Source organism: Cebus imitator, unplaced genomic scaffold (assembly GCF_001604975.1).
Source record: "Cebus imitator isolate Cc_AM_T3 unplaced genomic scaffold, Cebus_imitator-1.0 Scaffold69, whole genome shotgun sequence".
Classification (NCBI taxonomy): domain Eukaryota; kingdom Metazoa; phylum Chordata; class Mammalia; order Primates; family Cebidae; genus Cebus; species Cebus imitator.
Window position 1 is genome coordinate 2,748,598 of NW_016107384.1, and position 7,361 is coordinate 2,755,958.

The following is a 7,361-nucleotide window of genomic DNA, read 5'->3' on the forward strand; positions in this document are numbered from 1 at the left end:
TCATTAGTGCTGGGCAATGGTGGAAGACCTGACACTCCACTAGGCCTCCTGTCATTCCGTCCCTGTTGGAGTACTGAGGTGCTTTGTTACATTTTCTTTTCTTTTCTTTTTTGAGACAGTCTTGCTGTGTCACCCAGGCTGGAGTGCAGTGGTGTGCTCATGGCTCACTCAGCCTCAAATTCCCAGGTTCAGGTGATCCTCTCACTTAGCCTCCCTAGTAGCTGGGACTATAAGCATGTGCCACCACATCCAACTAATTTTATATGTATATATATATATATTTTTTTTTTGCAGAGATGAGGTTTCACCATGTTGCCAGGCTGGTCTTGAACTCCTGGGTTCAAGTGATCTGTCCACCTTGGCCTCTCAAAGTGCTGGGATTACAGGCATGAACCACCGTGCCTGGCCTGTTACATTTTCTTGAGAATGGAAGCCTAGGCTTTTACTAGCATGGGTTGGGATGGGGTTACAGCTTTTTCTGTGGTGTTTGGTTGAAGTAGAGTGGTTATTGTTTAGAAGTTGTCTGTCTTGCTAGGCTGCGTTTTTGCTGGTCCTTTGGCAAGAGAGGGAAGGGTTTTTTGGGACTTATCTGTACCCATTGGCAATTGTGAGTTGCCAGTTTCTTCAGCTGCAAGTCTGGGATATGAGGCACAAAGGAAAACCCAAAAATTCACCATCAGGTTGTTCCTCAGGTCCGAAGAACCTGGTCTGTCTTTTCTTTTTCCACCTTTTAGAGTCATCTTGTTTGTTTTAGATATAATGTTTGAAGTTTTCAATTGTAGTTAGTGGGAGGAATGGGATTAATTACATCTACTCTAGTTTCCTGGAAGTAGAAGTCTCTAGGGCTGTCTCTGAACTCCATGAAAGGAAAATGAGTTTTTGTGATGCACCTTTATACTTTTTTGTTTTTTTTTTTGGTTTGAATACTTTGGTTTCAATACAGAGCATGTTAATATCTACTTACTTTTTCAACTCTTACTATTCGTTAAAACAAGTAGGAATAACTAAAACTCAGTAAAAACAAGTAGGAATACACTAGTTCTTTGGATGGTCCATGTTATTTCTTCTTGTTTTAATATTTATTTGTATGGGTTCAGAGAAGAGGATGAGAGTGTCTGAGGGGTATAAGCAGTCTCATTCTGGCTCCCAAGGTATTTTTAGGAACCTTATACCTAGCATCTCTTCCACTAAATTATATCCCCAAAGTCTTATCAAATGTATTTTCTAATTGAGAAGTTTAATATGGGCTTCAACTTATGAATGACTAGCAAGTATTGGGAAACTCAGAGATGTAGATAGTACAGGTGGCTTTTCTTTTCTTCTTTCTTTCTTTCTTTTTTTTGTTGTTGAGACAGCACCTCTGTCACCCAGGCTGGAATACAGTGATGGGATCATGGCTCACTGCAGCCTTGACCTCCTGGCCTCAAGTGATCTTCCTGCCTCAGCATCCTGAGTAGCTTGGACCAGAGGTGTACACCACCATGCCTGGCTAATTACAATTTTTTTGGTGTGTAGACAGTGTCTCACTATGTTGCCTAGGTTGTCTTGAACTTCTGGCTTCAAGTTATCCTCCTGCTGTGATCTCTGAAAGTGTTGGGATTACAGGCGTATGCCACCACATCCAGGCAGCTTTTCTTAATTTTAGATAAAGTCTTCCAGTTCCATCCTGATTGGTGTACAGATAGGAGAGGATGCTTGAATTAGCACAGAGCCCAAACTGAACCAGTAATTCATGCTTCACACAGGGTGTAGAGAAGCATTGTCCAAACTGTGCAATGAATTATTGTACAGTCAGAAGTGCCCACTTTTAACTTAAAAACACATTCAGGTTAAGCATAATTTCTTAGATCCTCAAGGTCAGTATTTTAACTCAATTCTCTCTTTGTCACATCTAAAAGAAAACATCAGTGTTAGCTGGACTGTGGGTTTTTGCCCATAGTCATTTGAACATCAATGTCTTCTTGCTTTTATCTTTATTGTCCAAAATATGAATGATCTTTTTGGTTGTAATTTCCCTTGATCTTTCTATGCTTTCTATTCTTTTAATAAATTAAGAACACCCCAATGTATCTAATTTTCTGACCCCTACCTTTGCCTTAATGAGATTGCTTTCACATCACCTAGCACCAGTGACAGTGACTTTCAATGCAGTCATTTGTCCCCAGAGCTATCTTCCTTCAGTAGTAACTGCAAAATAAGCCAAAGAATAAACTGTCCTTGTTCCTTTTGGTTCTTTTAGGGCTTTGGTTGTTAATATCATTTCCTTCCACCTAGCCAATTTTCTTTCCCTTTTTTCTATTTCATATGTTGTTTACCTGCCTTGATTATCAAGATATGTTGCCGCTAGACCTATCCAGTTTAACTTGGATCTCTTTGTTTCTAGATCCTTGACTTTTTCATGGCAACTGCTGTTTCAGATTCCCTTAGCTAAACTGATGTGTTTCCCATTCTAAGAATTACTCAAGATCAAGATTCTGTGGACTCCCTAGTGTCTGATTCCTAGATTCTTAGTCTGGACCACCTACATAAATTACTAGCTTTTGGATTCTTAGTTTCTGATCTTCACCCTAACACATATGGAACATATGGCAAATTTGCAAAATGTAAATTTCTTTCCAGGCTTGGACCTAGGATGCTATTCAACCCTCTCATAGCCTAAATCTCCACCTGGAAAACTTGACTTTCACGTCCAACTGATAATGAAGCCTTGTCAGTTTTGTGTCTTAGAAACCTCTAAAATCTATCTTCTTAGCATTAGGAAGGACCACTTCAGCTGCAAATTACAAAAAAAAAAAAAACAATTTAAGCCAGTTTTGCAAAACAAGGGAATTTATTCTTCCTCATTATTAGAAATTGAGTAGGCTTCAATTAGTTCAATATATTCAAGCGATGTCATCAGGAACCTACCTCTCCCCATCTCTCAGCTCTGTTTCTTCTGTGCAGCCTTTGCTCTTCAGCAAGCAGCCTTTCTATGGTGGGAAAGATGTTACTGTGCAGCTCTGGACTTACACAGTGCTTGTGGCACGTGACCTCTGGGTAAGGAAACTGGGGGACTGGGGCACAAGAGTGGGAAGGAGACTTACTTTGGCAGGATGTGGTCTTTTTACCTCGTGGTACTGACTAAATAAGTGTACCAATATATCATTACAAATTTTATTACAAAGGAAAATTCAATCTGTAGAGATATGGGCTAGGTAGAACAAAAAAACCCTGTTACCAACGTGGAAGGTGAGGAGAGAATTATCAACAGAACCACATACTGTCTAAGGGACAAGCAGGAGAAAAGCTGAAAGATGTCAGTTTGATTTAACAACATGGAGGTCAGGCGTGAATTTGACAAGAGAAGTCTTGTTGAGACCGGTAATCAGAATATGGTGGGTTGTGAAATGAAAGAGAGATGAAGAAAAGAAGAGGAGAAGAAAAGGGAGAAGACTGTAGGAGGGGAGATGTTGAAAGGCTAATGGGAAGGAGCCCACAGAGAGAGGCAGTTTGAAGATACAGGAAAGAGAATAAACATTAACGGAGTAAGGTACTTGAGAAGGCATAAGAGGTAGGCCACTTGTTCCTCTGAAACAAGAAAGAAAGACAAGAAGATTCATATATAGGTAGGTTTGTGTTATTGTTCTGGTGGCAGGAATTTGAGGGAGTCGTTCTAATGGCTTTTGCTTTTCTTCTGAAAACAGAAGTCTGATTGCCTCAGCTTGCCTGCTGAATGATTTGGCAGGATAGGAGGTGGCAGAATCAAAAAGTTTGAGAAGAACAGAGAAGATTTTTATCTATGCCACAGAGATGTGGAGAATAAGAAAGTACCATAACTAGAAAAACATAGTTCTGTAGTTGTCATTCGGGGCTGAGAGCCCATTTGAGGTTGATGACCGTAAAACCGTATCAGATTCTGTCTACTTGATTGTTTAATTTTTCTCCAGCAGAGCTCAGAGGATGAGTGGATGAAGCAGAGAGTGGTGTCACCCAGGGTTGGAAGGGCAATAGGACAAGGGCATTTAAGGCTCTGATTTTTCTTTAACTATAATTTTTAAAAATACTTTTAAGATCTGGGCTACATGTGCAGAACGTGCAGGTTTGTTACATAGGTTTACACGTGCCATGGTGGTTTGCTGCATCCATCAACCCCTCATCTACATTAGGTATTTCTCCTAATGCTATTCCTCCCCTATCCCCCAACCCCCCGCTATGCGTTCCCCAAACCCCCACCCCCTGACAGGCACTGGTGTGTGATGTTCCCCTCCCTGTGTCCATGTGTTCTTATTGCTCAGCATCCACTTATGAGTGAGAACATGCGGTGTTTGGTTTTCTGTTCTTGTGTCAGTTTGCTGTGAATGATGGTTTCCAGATCTTTATCCATCAGATCTTTGACAAACCTGTGCAGGTGGTCCAGCTGCTCTTTGATACGATTGAACTTTCTTATAAAAAGCATCTCAGGGCAGCCCAGGCTGAGGAATGGAGTTTCCAAGTCAGGAATGAACTGCTGTTGGACGCATGTGGATAACTCATGATCATAACCGAAGGCTACCAAGAGTTTGTGAAGATTGCTCATCTGGCTCAGGTAAGGGGCAAACTTTCCTGTTCTATTCAGTGAGCACTTTCTCTGGACTTCCAACTCCTGGATACTGTCTGGGTATACCATTTCCAATAAATTTCTGAAATTTGAAGAGGGCATTGAGTAATTCTACACCTTACTACAACACAGGTGTACTAAACCTCTTTTGTAGTGAATCCAGCCACAGAGGTAGCTCAGGCACTCATCCAGGGTACTTTCCTTGAGGCAGACGTCTATGAACACCTTCAAGGGCTCATGTGTCAACATCTTCAAGGGCTCATGCTCTCATGTCCTTGGACAGTTCTCCACTGTCTGCCTCTTACTCATGGCCTCTGGGGAGCAGGAGGGCCCTGGCTCCAGACCATATGGTCCAGAAATTCTCATCAACATTCCGCAAATCCAGCACTTGAAGTTTCTACCACCTGGGGCGAACCTTCATGTCCAGCCGTGAATCAAGTCTTTTCAGCACAGCTTGCAAGGTCTCCAGATGAGGTGTCTTCATCAGGGGCCCCATAGGGAGGCAGGTGAAGGACCAGGTCTTTACCATGGCCTTTAGAATCTCATAGCGTCTGCTGCTGAAGGCCTCCATGAGCATCAGAGGGAAGACCTCCCGGGCAGCTCATCCAGAGTGGAGGTGTCTGAGTACAGGTCCCTCAGCAGGCTCTGTGCTGCCAGCTCCATGAGTCTGTGCGGGGCCCGGAGGCTCATTCTGATAAATCAGATCTGGACTCACTTTGCAGTGTGCTCGGACCTCTTGGAGAAGCAGGCAGTAACTCCAGGCACCACAGCTCTGGGACTCTTCTGGGGCTGCTCACAAGCTTTTGTCAAGGCTCTGCTTTTAATATGTAGTCTGTTCTGCCTTAATACCTTTTCCATTTTTTTCCATAGTTTTTGATCTAATGGGTATGTTTGATTCATGTTTTTTCAGAAAGTTCTATATATCATAGAATATTTAAAGTTTTAACAGAGCATTTGATAGTATTTTGTAAAGAAAAAACCCCTGCTATATCTCTGAGCATAGCTTCCATTTCGTTCATTACTTTATATGTATATGTGCTCTTTTTTCTTGATTAGCTAGAGGTTTGTTTAGGATATATTTTCATTTTTCCTACTCGGAGAACCAGATTTTAGATTTATTTGTCAATTCTACTCTTTTTAAGATATCTTTTCGCGTTGCTCCTCTGTGTGTCTGTTTCCTGCATTCGATAGTAGACCCTAGCGGAGAGGAACACATTTCATCGATCCCTGTATCTTCCATAGCAGTTTACTTGAATGTTTTCTACAACATGGGATTCAATTCATTTGTATGGGATTGACTTAAATGTTATTGTATGATAATTTTATTTTAAATTCTATAAAAGAAACTAGGGATTTAATTAGATTCACCCTAGTTTCTTTTAGTTTAGGACTTACATGTATGTGTTTTTCCACCCCTAAAAAAAATCAACATTTTTACACATTATATTTTATGAGTGAAAAGGCTGTACTTATTGGGGGGCTCTTGAGATAAGGAGGAAATGTCAGGAAGCTCTATCTTGTGATATCTGAAATTGGCATTAAGAGTTACTTTTGATGTTTTTCAACTAGCAACTTGGTGACTTGAGGTAGAGCTTTAGCATATAGTGCTAAGTGGTGTGAATACAATAGAACTGACAAGGTTAATTTTTCTTTCTGCAAAAATGTTTTGATGGAGGGCAATATGGTTTGGCAGTGTCCCCACCCAAATCTTACCTTGAATTTTAGTTTCCATAATCCCCAAATGTCATGGGAGGGATCTGGTGGGAGTAGTTGAATCGTGGGAGTGGTTACTCCCATGCTGGTGTTCTCATGATAGAGTGAGTTCTCATGAGACCTGATTTGTTGTTGTTTGTTTTGTTTTTTGAGATAGAATCTCACTCTGTCACCCAGGCTGGAGTGCAGTGGTGCAATCTTGGTTCACTATAACCTCTACCTTCCCAGTTCAAGCGATTCTCCTTCCTCAGCCTCCTTAGTAGTTGGGGCTACAGGTGTGCACCACCATGCCTGGCTAATTTGTGTGTGTGTGTGTGTGTGTGTGTGTGTGTGTGTTTAGTAGAGACAGGGTTTCACCATGTTAGCCAGGCTGGTTTTGAACTGCTGACCTTAGGTGATCCACTTGACTGGGCTTCCCAAAGTGCTGAGATTATAGGCATGAGCCACTGCACCCAGCCAAGACCTGATGGTTTTATAAGGGGCCTTCCCCTCTTTTGCTCAGCACTTCTTCTTCTGCTATGTGAAGAAGGACATGCTTGCTTCCTCTTCCGCCATGATTGTAAATTTCCTGATGCCTCCCCAGCCCTGTGGAATTGAGTTAATTAAACCTCTTTCCTTTATAAATTGCCCAGTCTTGGGTATGTCTTTATTAGCAGTGTGAGAATGGACTAATACAGAAGGTTAGTGAAGGGATGGGCATTTGGACATTCTTGTATACTTCATGGGGAAGTAAATATCATCATGGCCTGTATGGAAGACTACTGACAATATCCAAAGCCTTAAATATGCACACGTCCTTTGTCTCAGAAATACTGCTGCTAAGAATGTATTTTATGGCACTAATATAGACAAGAGGGCAAAGGTATATGTATAAGTACATAGATATTCATTGCATAATTATTTAGAATAGAAAAAGGAACTAATTTAAATTTCTAATATATTAATTTGTTTAGATTTTTATATAGCTATACAATAACTGGCATATTTTACAAGTATTTTGTTAAAAAAATGAATATGAGGGGTGTGTGTGTGTGTGTATTTGTGTATACACTAACAAATCTGGATAGAGGTA

General features: G+C 41.1%; 1 pseudogene; it reads right to left on the reverse strand.

Annotated features, from left to right (window-relative positions):
* Positions 1–4,339: 4,339 nt before the first annotated feature.
* Positions 4,340–5,266, reverse strand: LOC108306013 (annotated as a pseudogene).
* Positions 5,267–7,361: the final 2,095 nt, after the last annotated feature.